Source organism: Haliaeetus leucocephalus, unplaced genomic scaffold, assembly GCF_000737465.1.
Source record: "Haliaeetus leucocephalus isolate CR32 unplaced genomic scaffold, Haliaeetus_leucocephalus-4.0 Scaffold871, whole genome shotgun sequence".
NCBI lineage: Eukaryota > Metazoa > Chordata > Aves > Accipitriformes > Accipitridae > Haliaeetus > Haliaeetus leucocephalus.
The window spans coordinates 1,237,305-1,249,373 of NW_010973307.1; positions in this window are offsets into that span (position 1 = coordinate 1,237,305).

The following is a 12,069-nucleotide window of genomic DNA, read 5'->3' on the forward strand; positions in this document are numbered from 1 at the left end:
TGGCACCTTAACTCTGGCAAGCTCATGTAGAGATTTATTATTTTACTGTTTCCCTTTCTGTTCATTTGTTTGTTTTTCCACTTGTGTATCAATTTCTTTTATCTGAGGATCTCCAACCACAATACAAAGGCTCATTAATTAAGCCTCACAGTACCCCATGTGAAGTAGGACTCTGAGGATAAAATTCACCCAGTGCTGCATTGCTGTAGTTCAGTTTGATGGCAAAGTGGTTTGTGATTAATTATTGCACAAATTCTGTTGGTGCTGTACATTTTCTCTCCTGTATCCATTTATGTGGTTGACGTTGCACCTCTTAAAGACTCATAACCAGTTTACTCTAAATCTTTGGCTGATGTGCTCTTTGTAATAGAAAAAGAGCTTTTTTTTCAAGCTTCTCTGTTTCCAGGAGACAATCTAGCTAGCCTAATTCTGTCTGAGGAAAGTAGATTGTTGTCATTTTGAGAATGGCAACCCAAAGCCAAATTCTTCTTTCAGCTACACCTGTACAAACCATTTTGTTCTCATTAGAGCTTAGGTCCTGATACAGTCAATACATAAGCATGAGCTGAACTATGATAATCTCATTTTTCAAGTCCAGAAGGATTCTTATTGTCATCTTATTAGGTGAATAGGATTGAAAATTAAGAATTTTAGTGAATTGCCGTGATAATGTGGCCAATAGTATAACAGATTAATTAAGGACGAGGCTTATTTTGAATTTTGGCATTTAAATCTGGCCTGCTTTAGAAATGTTCCACTGTCACTGTGGCTGGTTTCACTCAACTCCTAGTCACAATCATAGGCAGAGTAGAAAGTGAGATGGCTTTGGCATCTGCTCCCATAAGAAACTGCTTGCTGTGCTTATGCCTGCAGCCTGTCGTGACAGTGGGAAGGAAAAGGAAAGGATCTGCTGCAGTTTCCACCAGCTAGGGAGTGAGCCAGGAGATTGCTGAGGGGTTTTTGTCAATATAAACTTCCTTTGAGTAACATGAGAGATATGAAACTGGTGACTTACCAAGGTAAGGGATGAGGATGAATTCAGCTTAAGAATTGCCGCTTCCTTTAGTCTTCTGAGAACAGTTTTGTTGGCATGCTAATAGATGGCACAGTGTCTTCTGTTGCTTGGAATATCATATAAAAAGTTACATAAAATCAGTCTTTCCTACTTAGCTGGCAAAGAGTGTAGTGTGAAGGTATGTGTGCATATATATGCGTACATCAGTTTTCTCCACTTGGGAATTACAGTCAAAAAACACAACTACGAGACAGGACTCATCAGGGAAAATAGATGTCCCTCAAATATTCACAAATGGTGTGAATTCTGCTCTTAGTCTCAGAAAATTTTCCTTACACAGAAGCTCTTGCAACAAAAACCATGTTTAGCAGTAAATTGAATGTAGCATGAAACTGACTGCAGTTCTGATCTAAGTAGTTACTAAGCTTCAAATTCATCTAGGAAGAGTTAATTAAAAAAAAAAGAAAGTAATAATAATAGGTTTCAGTATTATTTATATTCCTATTTATTAGGTATTTATATTCCTACAAATATGACATTTCTGTGGACATGAGTTCTACAATTAGGAATTCCAAAGAGGAAAAAATTGGTGTCTACCACCCCTGTTGGTGAAAAGTGAAACAGTTTGTATGATTCTCAACTAATAGTTCAAACAAAAGGATCAAAAAAAAAGAAAGACGTCTTATCTGGTAAGAGATAGATATATATATAAGCCTGGAGCCCACCATAGTATGATTGACATCTAAACCTAATATTTTAGGTCTTTCCCATTTTTTCCATCCTAAATTATGAAAATTCTTCCAAGCAAGTTTTTTTCCCTGGTTTCAAGAAGTCAAGATTTTCAGTCTAATGGAAGAGACAGAAAAAAGCCTAGAATCACTGAGTGGTTGCACCAAATACTACAGATGAAGTAAAAACTATTTCAAGCAAAATTTTCCCAGTGCTACACTCCTGGGACAGGTCTCCAAGGATATCAGCAGTAATGATGGACCTGTATCCCAAATGGTGATCTCAGTGAGTTGGACTGAATTGAGGCTATTCATTCATGAGGTGAGGTCTGATGACCGGCAAAGCACCCATGGATGGAAAATGATACATTGACAGTAAGGATGGGAATGCCTATCCAAAGATAAAGTTGAACCCTGGTTTCCTAAATCCAACTGCTTGTATTTAACCACAGCATCATTTGTTTTGCTTTCTGGTAGTGCAATGGCTGTTCAGCTGTGTTAGTACATTAAACCCAAAGCAAGGCAGAAGTGAGCCAGGTTTGCAATAAAACACCCCTGAGTCATTTAATGTATTGAGTACTATTACAAATGAGAGAAAAAATCAATCCAGGCAACTCTTTCTAAAGGTCTTTAGATGCTTTATAAAAAACATAATTACTAATAAGGCAATTTCCCCACATCAATGAATCAAAGCCAAAAACTTGAGGAGAATTTCTCTTGAAATAGAATATTAAATCACTCCATTGAAATGGTGCCATAATCTATTTGTGTGGTAAATGAAAAGCAGTTGGCAGTCATCTGCAACAAGAAGGAACACGAAGTACCAACATGCAGTGAAAAGAACAATTAGGAGCAGACAAAGCGGGGGAAAGTTTTGTATTTGCAGTTTCCCAAATATAAAATTGCCAATTTAAGATGGGATTCACCCCCTTTAAACAGAGCCATTTGAAAGTCAGATGTTTTGTTTCATCTAGGCAAGCATGTGGGATGCCTCTAGAGTTATTGGAGAGACAGGCCTCTTCAAGGGCCAATTCACCCAAGCCTAAATAGATGCCTGAGGTAGATGAGAAGCAGAAAACAGCCATTCATTCATGATGGTGTAAAACTCAAAGGCAGTATGGAGCAGGCCAGGTGGAGGCATTTCTAGTTCCTTTAGCCACCAAAAATATCTTCCAGAAAATTGCTGAAAAGGATTCAGCCAAGGATGAAACCTAGGAGTAGTCAAGATTATGGCCCTGATGGTGTCCAAGATAACTCCTGTTCATCACTTACAGCTACACTCAGCTGACTGATAATAAAACACAAAACATTTCGCTTTCTGGCACAAAAGTTGTCAAGCATCACTAAAGATCAAGCTTGTGGAAATCTGACCAAGCAAATTATTTCCTTTGGGGTATTCGCTTGAGGGCTGAGGATCTGAAGAAAAGCTGAAGGGATGTGAGTCATATATCAATATTCATAGAAACAGATGAGCAGTATAAATTTTTCTTGGGGCAGCCAAAAGTTACAGATGAGCTGCCCACGGGCTTGACATGAGCCACCACATATATAAAGCCTCTGATGATTTATGGTCACTGAAAGACCAACTGCTCCAACAAGGTAGAGGAATTGGATAAGCAAGAAAAAGAGACCATAGATTTATCATTTTCCCTATTATATATGGGCCGCTTTTCTCTCAGAAACATCAATATCTTGCTAAACAGTAGGGTGTGTCCCCAGCATGGGCAGTAAGACACTTGGCCTTTTTTTAGAGCATTTTACACACACATACATGTGCACACACACACGAAGACCTTTGAAAAAAAATCCAGAAACTCACATTTTCCCACATCTCCAAAGATCTCCTCCACCCATACCTTCATTTGAAGCTTCAGCCATGCAATGAAGAAGGTTCTAGGTCATGATGTTTGTATTCAGACCAAAAGGGCAGAAAAGGTAGGGAAAAGACACAACATTGACTATGTCTTGTTTCATTTCTTAACTCCAAAGGATTAAATCCAACTGACTGGATTGTCTGTGCCTGGAGATATCATATACTCTTCTGTCCTGTCAGACCCCAAATACACAGGATACCTGATTGCAGCAAAGGATGTTCCTGTCTCATAGTCTCTTCTTTACTTCAAGCACTTGTCCTTTCTTATTCCTTCAGCTCTTGGGGAAGGGAAATTTCTTTACTTTATTATAGATGCAGCATGACCTAGAGATATACTCAGTCTTTGTGGGCATGCTGCAGAGTGCTACCAAGTTGGTGAGACAGGACTACCAGAATCTGATTACCCAAAAAGGCTTATTTAATAGAGAGCAAGCAATGCAATGAGACCGATTGTTGCATTCCAAAAATAAGATCTAAGAGTGTCTTGAAAGACAAAGAAGAAAGAGAGGAGAGAAGACAGGAAAAAGAAATTTTCGATGTGAAATCAGTGTCCATATGAGAACTGGTCAGCCATGGCACCTCTGAAATAAACTCCTGCTGCCTTTGGACGGGTTTGTGAAAGGAAGAACAGGTTCCTCACCTGCAAGTTGTCCATATGAGGGAACTAAATGTAGAAACCAAATATAGAATTCTTGGCTGATGTATGAGTGGCTGGATGGGACAAGATGATGAAGATGTTCATATATGATAGGAATGTGGTATAGGCAAAAGAGTACTAAGTATAATGAATATTGTACAAGTGAATCACAGACATCCTATTCATGCTGGATGCCACCTGTAAACTGTTGGAGGAAATGAAACCTGAGGACACAAGGGAGAGACAGAGAGACGCTGTAGGAAAAAGTATCTTTAAGATGATGAACTGAAATGTGGGGGTTTTTTTCAGAAAACAGACAACAAAAATTTCTAGAACATTAAGTTCTGAGCAGGTATGCAAGAAGTCATTTAGGAAATTGAGGAGCTTTACACATCTAAATCTGATAGTTAATGGATTTAAACTGGTAATAAATCCTCCAAATGTTCCAGGAAGAGGGAAGGAATGGTAGGTAGCAGGAACCAGAGAAAGAAATCGAACTACCTAGACCTCTCCTAGGCAGATATGTGTGAAATATGAGTATGAACACCAGTGTACATTGACATGAATTTCAGGTGTGTTGTGATGCTTTAAACCGGAGGATATTTAAAGCGAGATATGAGGTGTTGGTTTCAAAGCTAATGGGATTTCATAGTCTTTTGACTCTAAAAGCGTCAAGGCGATTTTGACCTCTATATGCTTTTTAGATCCTCCCAAAACTTTAAGCTTGTGGCTCTTCATATAATGGACAGATTGTGATCCAGTATTTTTCACCTAATTAGAACTGCTTTTCTTTCAGATTATGAATCCTTGTTAATGAATATCACCTGAGGCGTAATGTGGACTTAAAACTCAAAATCCAGTGACCATCCTATTATTAAGGTAAAGGAAACCTCCAGTATCAGATGGCATAGCTCCTGTGACTATAAACATGGCTACCTTTAAATAGCAAATGAAATCAGTATTGTTAGGATTCAACCTGCCCAATTTCAGCCCCCTAAACAAAGGAATTGATACGATATACTCATTAGTCTCTCTACCATTAATGGAAAGAGGCAGAAACTCCAAAAGGTGATTCAGCAGATCTTAAAACTGGTGTCCAAAGTGAACAGGGTGAAAAACCTTCTGGATGTGTCTGTCCATTTCCATTGACTAGAATCTAGATAGCTATTTAAGGATAATTAATATTAGATTACATTCTTTTAATTTGCTTTTGTGTTGTGAGATGGAGTCATAATCATAACATGAAAGCTATTTGTGTTAATTATTGACAACCAATGGGTGTCTTTTTTGGGTGGCTATGGTGTCATGTTCCTGAAGGGATGGACACTTGAACCTTGTCAACAGGAAGAGGCAAACAATTTGATAGACAAAAGATAAGCCTTATAGAGGTCTCTAGGTATTATTTTGACTGATCTTAGAATAAATCAGTTGTCAATAACATATGATAAATGTTATCACTATTCCCTCTAAAATGTTATCACTATTCACTCTATAATAGCACTCTATAATGCCAATGGTGCTATTCAGATAGGTAAGATTTGTTCTAAGACATCATCATCCCCTAACCATATCCAAACTTTCCCAACAGTTTATTTAATAAATTATTTCACTGAGCTATTATCTTTCTAAATAAAAACTACCTTCTTCTACCCTACCCCCAGCCAAAACTCTGGTTTCACAACATCTCTTTTTTTGTTCCTCCAAGAAGTGTTGAGGATGATTCTCAGACAGAATGGTGATGAGTGCGGTATTAAATGCCAGGTCAGATCCTCAACTGGAGTAAATTGGTGTAATTTTATTGAAGTTACTGGTGCTTTGCTGCCAGAGTCTGATTCAAAGCCTTTGGGAATCTTTTCATTGACTTCCCTGGGCTTTGGCGCAGCTAAAGATCTGATCCTTCAAGAGAGAATTGACAAGATAAACAAGGTTGGCAGTTGTGGGAAATGTGGGAGGGTTTTCCTGCTGTGGGAGCTGTGGTCAAATATATGTCAGAAGAATTAGTCCTAGTTCAAAGGTGAGACTAGTCCAGTACAAAAAAGTACCAAGGTTTGAATTTTAATGGTAGCAAATGAAACCTTCCAGCAAAAGCAAAATACTTAGCTAGGAAAATATAATCTTTGCCTACTTCTCATTTTGTATGAACACAGTCATTTTGCAATCCTCTGTAAATCCTATTGAAACAAAAATGTGTTTACAATGTTACATATTCCATAAAACATGTTTGCTACTCAGCAATCTGCTTGCTTCTCTTAAAATGTATTTTTGTGACAAACAATCATTAAACCTCACAACTACCGTGTGCAGATAAATGAAACTAGCACAGATATTACCATTTGGTTGACACATTTGTTTTGACATTGTAAAAAAGCATTACGGATTTATTTTTTTTTTATAAAACTCTTCCTTTTTTTCTCAGAAACAATAATATGTTCCTGCAAATACTGCAAAAGATCAAAAGCTGTTCAGATCATATTTACAGTACTAAAAGCACAATGAATGCCCCTGTAAATGACATGTAAATTACCAAATGATGATTCAACTTCAGTCAGCTTTGCAGATGAATTGAAGGACCTTAATTCCACTTTAGCTTGGAAATCTGATTATTCTACTGCTTGTAAGAAATCAGCTTTAATCCTCTTTTAACTGTCATTCAACAGGTTCTTTCTGCACAAAAGATGTAAATGAATTTTCTTTACAATATCTTTTCAAATTCATTTTCTTTCCACAGGACGTTCTTAGAAATAATTTAAATGTGGGCTATCAAGCCAATAACTCTCCTTTTCTACATCTGTTCAAGACTAATAGTCAGGATGCACGTCTTAGCTTTGTGATAACATAACTCCATTGACCTGTTCTTTATTCCTACTGAGGGAAATGAGATCAGAATTCGGCTCCCTGATAACATTTGCAGCTGAATATATATTCAAGAAAAAAAAAGAATTACCTTCCTTCACGGTTAAATCCCTAAATCCCTAAACAAGTCATGTCCACATAAAATTGAACACTTTAACATTCTTCTATTATCACTTTGTTTTATTTCTTCAGTTTCCTGCAGCATTCATAGAGTAATTCTATGCTACACCGAGATGCTTCTAAATTAAGGACTGTCTTTTTGACACCTAGTGGTACAGTAGATCCCAGTTCCTGATTAAAGATAGCCTTATCACAGGCAAATGATAATGTTATTTTCTGTTCATGAAGAAAACGAAGTGCTAAAAATCACAGGCTGGCTGAGCCACATGTCCAGTGGGTGTAAAATCAACACATGTCCTTTGGGAGTTGTGCTGATTTACACCAATGGTATATCTAGTACCCCAGGTTAGAATGCTGTTACTTAAAAGAAATGTCCTAGATGACCCACTTATGCAAAAAAGTGCAACTCCACAGACCATGTGGCATTTAAACACTTGTTGCTCCCATTTCTCATGAGAGCTTTTGCTCTCCTTGTGGCTGAAAGAAAGAAAATTCCGCCCTGGGTTAGGACTTCAAACAATGCAAAATTGCAAACGAGAGGAAGTTCACTGCCCATTCACATAAGTTCACTCCTCATACACATGAAGAAGCTTGATCAACACCTGAAATAGGTTTATGCCCCTAGTAGTATGTAGGTAATAGCAGAGGAGCAGTGTACTCTCAAAGAAATTCCAGGTGGCTAGAAATTCAGAGCCAGGGAGAATGAATATGGGACCAAAGGTGGGGAACTGGCACAGGTGACAAGGATGTCTAACTTCAAGCCCTATTGGGTGGAGGAAGGAAAAGGGAAAGGAAATCTCTTTTTCCATAGTGTAAGAATATTGCTTTTGTGGTAGCCAATTCAAGGGCCTGGCTGTAATTTTAATTGTAGAATCATACCTAGTGGCCTTCTATGATGGAATGACTACATCAGTGGACAAGGGAAGAGCTACGGATGTCATCTATCTGGACTTCTCTAAGGCCTTTGACACAGTCCCCCACAACATCCTTCTCTCTAAATTGAAGAGATATGGATTTGATGGATGGACTGTTCGGTGGATGAGGGATTGGTTGGATGGTCACATCCAGAGGGTAGTGGTCAACAGCTCGATGTCCAGGTGGAGATCAGTGAAAAGTGGGGACCAATATGGTTTAATGTCTTCATCAATGACATAGTATGATCCAGTGCACCCTCAGCAAATTTGCAGATGACACCAAGCTGAGTGGTGAGGCATGATGCCTCCTGTAGCTGGAGTAAGAAGGCTTCATCAATAAGCCCCCCTTGACTGGGTGGCCTGTAGTAGACAACAGCCACAAAGTTCCCTTTGTTGCCTTGGTCTCTAATTCTTACCCATAACCTTTCAACCTGCTTGTGCCTATTCTTCAGAGACAGCTCTTCACAGTCTCTCCATTTCTTGATGTAGACAGCAACGCCTTTGCCCCTTCTTCCTCACTTGTCCCTTCTGAACAGCCTGTAGCCATCGATAGCCACACTGCAGTCATGGGATTCATCCCACCAAGTTTCAGTAATGGCAACTACGTCGTAGATTTCGAGCAGCACAGTGGCTTCCAGCTCCTCCTGTTTGTTGCCCATGCTGCATGCATTGGTGTAGAGGCACTGCAGCTGGTCTGTTGGCTGTGTCACCTTCTTAGAGGAACACACCTTAATTCCTTTGAGGTATTTCACTGGTGTTTCCCTGTTGGCTCCTATTACCTCAGAAGCCCCTGGGTCATCTCTATAAGACTTCAAGTGTGCTGCAGCGTAGTCAGCATGTCTCAGAGCAAAAGGCTGAGGCCCCTCACTAGCATCCCATCCCTCTAATCTTGATGTGTCATCCCACAGCTTGTCACAGGCAAGCCTGATATTATGCCCCTCATGCTTTAAGTCTAGTTTAAATAAACATACCTACTGTGGAAGTATTTCTTTTACCAGTGTAGACCAACCAACAAAGTCTAAACCTTTCATTGGACTCCTCATTTCACCTTTTCAAGCAATGGAATGTTTTTGTTTGCCAGTCACAGTAGCAGACTCATGCTCTTTATATGGACCTACAGGCAGGCCATGACACAGCAAAGTCTCTCAGAACAAGTTAAAGTGGAGCAAGTCTTTAAGCAGCTCCTGATGATTCAAATTTTCATCCTGTATGTTACACTTCTTCCCCCCCCCAAAAAAAAGATGCAAAACTTTTACTTTTTGTATTTTTAGTGGCCTCAAATCAAGGTTCCCATTCTCTCAAGCAACGTAAAGTCACACAGCAAGACTCAGCCTTCACCCTGAGGAGCTAACTTTGCAAAGAGATAAGGCATAAAAAGAAAAGAAGAAATGGATATACCACACATGCAAAACATGAGGAACATAGTAATAACTTGGTGGGTGATTTGTCCAAGGTGACACAGAAAGTCAGTAGCAGAGGCAAGGAGTGATCTTCCACATACAGCCCAAAACCTTTACCGACCCCTATCCCAATCATCTACTGTTCTCCAATCACATGCAGTGCCTACTATATCATATATTGCAGCACACAGTGACTTGGAAAATTCTTCCCTTGGTCTGTCAAGCATAAACTTATAAATTGTTCCTGTAACGTGGTTCTAAAGGCTTTGAAAGCATTAAAGAGTCTGTCTGCTATGGATGTGGTAAGGTCACAATACCAGGAGCTGCTGCTGAAGGAGAGAGATTTTTCTGCATGACTTTGACAGCAAGCAGCATCCACCTATGCTGTGTAACAGGTGTAAAAGACTTGCACTGACATTTCTCTTCCTAAAGTCCAGGGGCACTACTTGAAACTATAATCTAGCAGAAGCTGATAAAATTCAGTGACATAAATCATGATTAGTGTGACAATCCAGCCTGCAGGATAACAATAAATAATGCAAAGAAGATGCAAATGCATTGCATTTTAGCAAGCAGTGATATAACCCTATTGAAAATACCTGCACCAGCTTGAAACTAAAAAGAGATTTCTTTCATGGCAAGAGGAGCTTTCACATTTAAAATGATCGTGTATAAATATTATTAGCCAAGCCTATCTTTGGCCTGATGCTTTCAGTTTGATATGATGTGACCCGAATTTCTGCCCTAATGTAACTCTCTCATCTAGTCCTCATCCAAGCAGTCTCATGGGCAGCTGCGTTTATGCTTTGAATACAAGAAACCATTCTCTGCTTTTGAGGGGGAAAAAAAGCACAACAAGGCACAAAGACTCACAAAAAAAAAAAAAATACCCTTTATGTCAAGGGCAGGGTGATATTCAGACACCCCCAAAAATTAAATTAGGCTGAGAGGTCTAGGAGGTATAAAACACCCTAAACCAGAGGGAGGGTTTCCACAAAAAAAATAATTAAATAAATGATAGCAAGAGATTATAAGAGGCAGTAAAATGTCTCCTGAGTCACTGTGTAGTGAACGGTATTCCTTATGCTTCTTACATCATTCAGGCATTCAGAAAGTCTTCTGGCCAATTCCCAGGAATGCTCCTCTTCCATAGTTTACAAGAAGAATGATTGGGCAATCCTAGAATAGGAACAGAACTTGATGATGGAACTTGTCTTAATCCCTTCTTCCCTTTCTATGAAAGATCCAGGGCTTCCTTCTTGGAAATAATAAATGCATACCGCTCCACTGAGATTTTTCTTATGAAATCAACAGAAAGCTGTGGCAATGCACTCATTCACTTAAATGGGACCAGAACTTCACCCTTAGTTCATTTTTCACCCAAACCACCCAAAATACAAATGAAGTAACTCTTGATTTGAAAAGCAATGAATTTCACTGATATCTCATTACGTGAGGTCTTTTAGAATGGATATAGCTACAGTGAGGCTGTAGAAGGAATGTCAGCACAAAGTGCAGAAACCTCTACAACCTGAGGAAAGCTTTAAGCTGTTACAGTCCATCCTCTCTTGTTAGTCACGAAAAAAGCCAAGTCTTACCTGACAATGTCCCCCTGCACACCAATTGCCCCCCTTGAGAAGTTCACAGTAAGGCATTTCTGTACCTGCCTTCATTAGATTTATGGCCCCTGTTTCTTTACTTCAGTTGAAGACAACTTCTTCTGGACCCTTGCCAAAACCAGTGTATTTTTAGCTACTGCACTAAAAGAGGAATTACAAAGGAGGTGCACACCTGTCATACAGGGAAACTGAGGCTAAAAAAGAGATAGCTTTAAACAAAGCCATCATCTCTCATGTCCCAAGACCTGTGTGATCTAAGTTATTCTATTTTCCTAAGACAACAGCTCCTTACCCCTCTGTCATCATCATCAGGAATAAGCAACAGGCTGTGGGAAGGAATGCCACGCTCCAATTCATTCTGTTTTGTTTTGTTTTGTTTTACCTTAAAAGTCCCTTTGATATTTTTATACCATCAGATAGCAGCCAGCCTTTTTTTTTTTTTTTTAAACTTCCTCCCTCTGGACAAGTAGGATATTAATATTATCCCTGTAACAAGCAGCAGAAGGAATAAAACATCTAGGTAAATACTGCAAGTGAGATTAAAACTCTCTAGCTTTCTGATGTAACCCTGTGACATAGCGTTTCTAGTGAATTAAACCAAATGTACAAGTATTTAACGACTAATCCTTTTAAGTATTTTAATGCCCCAATGAAGATTTCTTATAGGGAGAGGCAAAGCATATGTGGTTTCCGTTAGAGTCTGCCTGCAGGCAGAGGATTGAGCAGATTGGCTTTTTTTTTTTCTTTTTCTTTTTTTCCTTTTTTTTTTTTTAGCTCTCCCCCCTCTTTTTAATTAATTAATATTTCCCTCCTTTTGTTGTTGTTTTGGCGGGCGGGCAGGCAGCCGGTGGGCGCGGGGTGCTGAATGGACAGCTCCTGCCGGCGGGGGTGGGGGGGGGCGGGGGGAGGG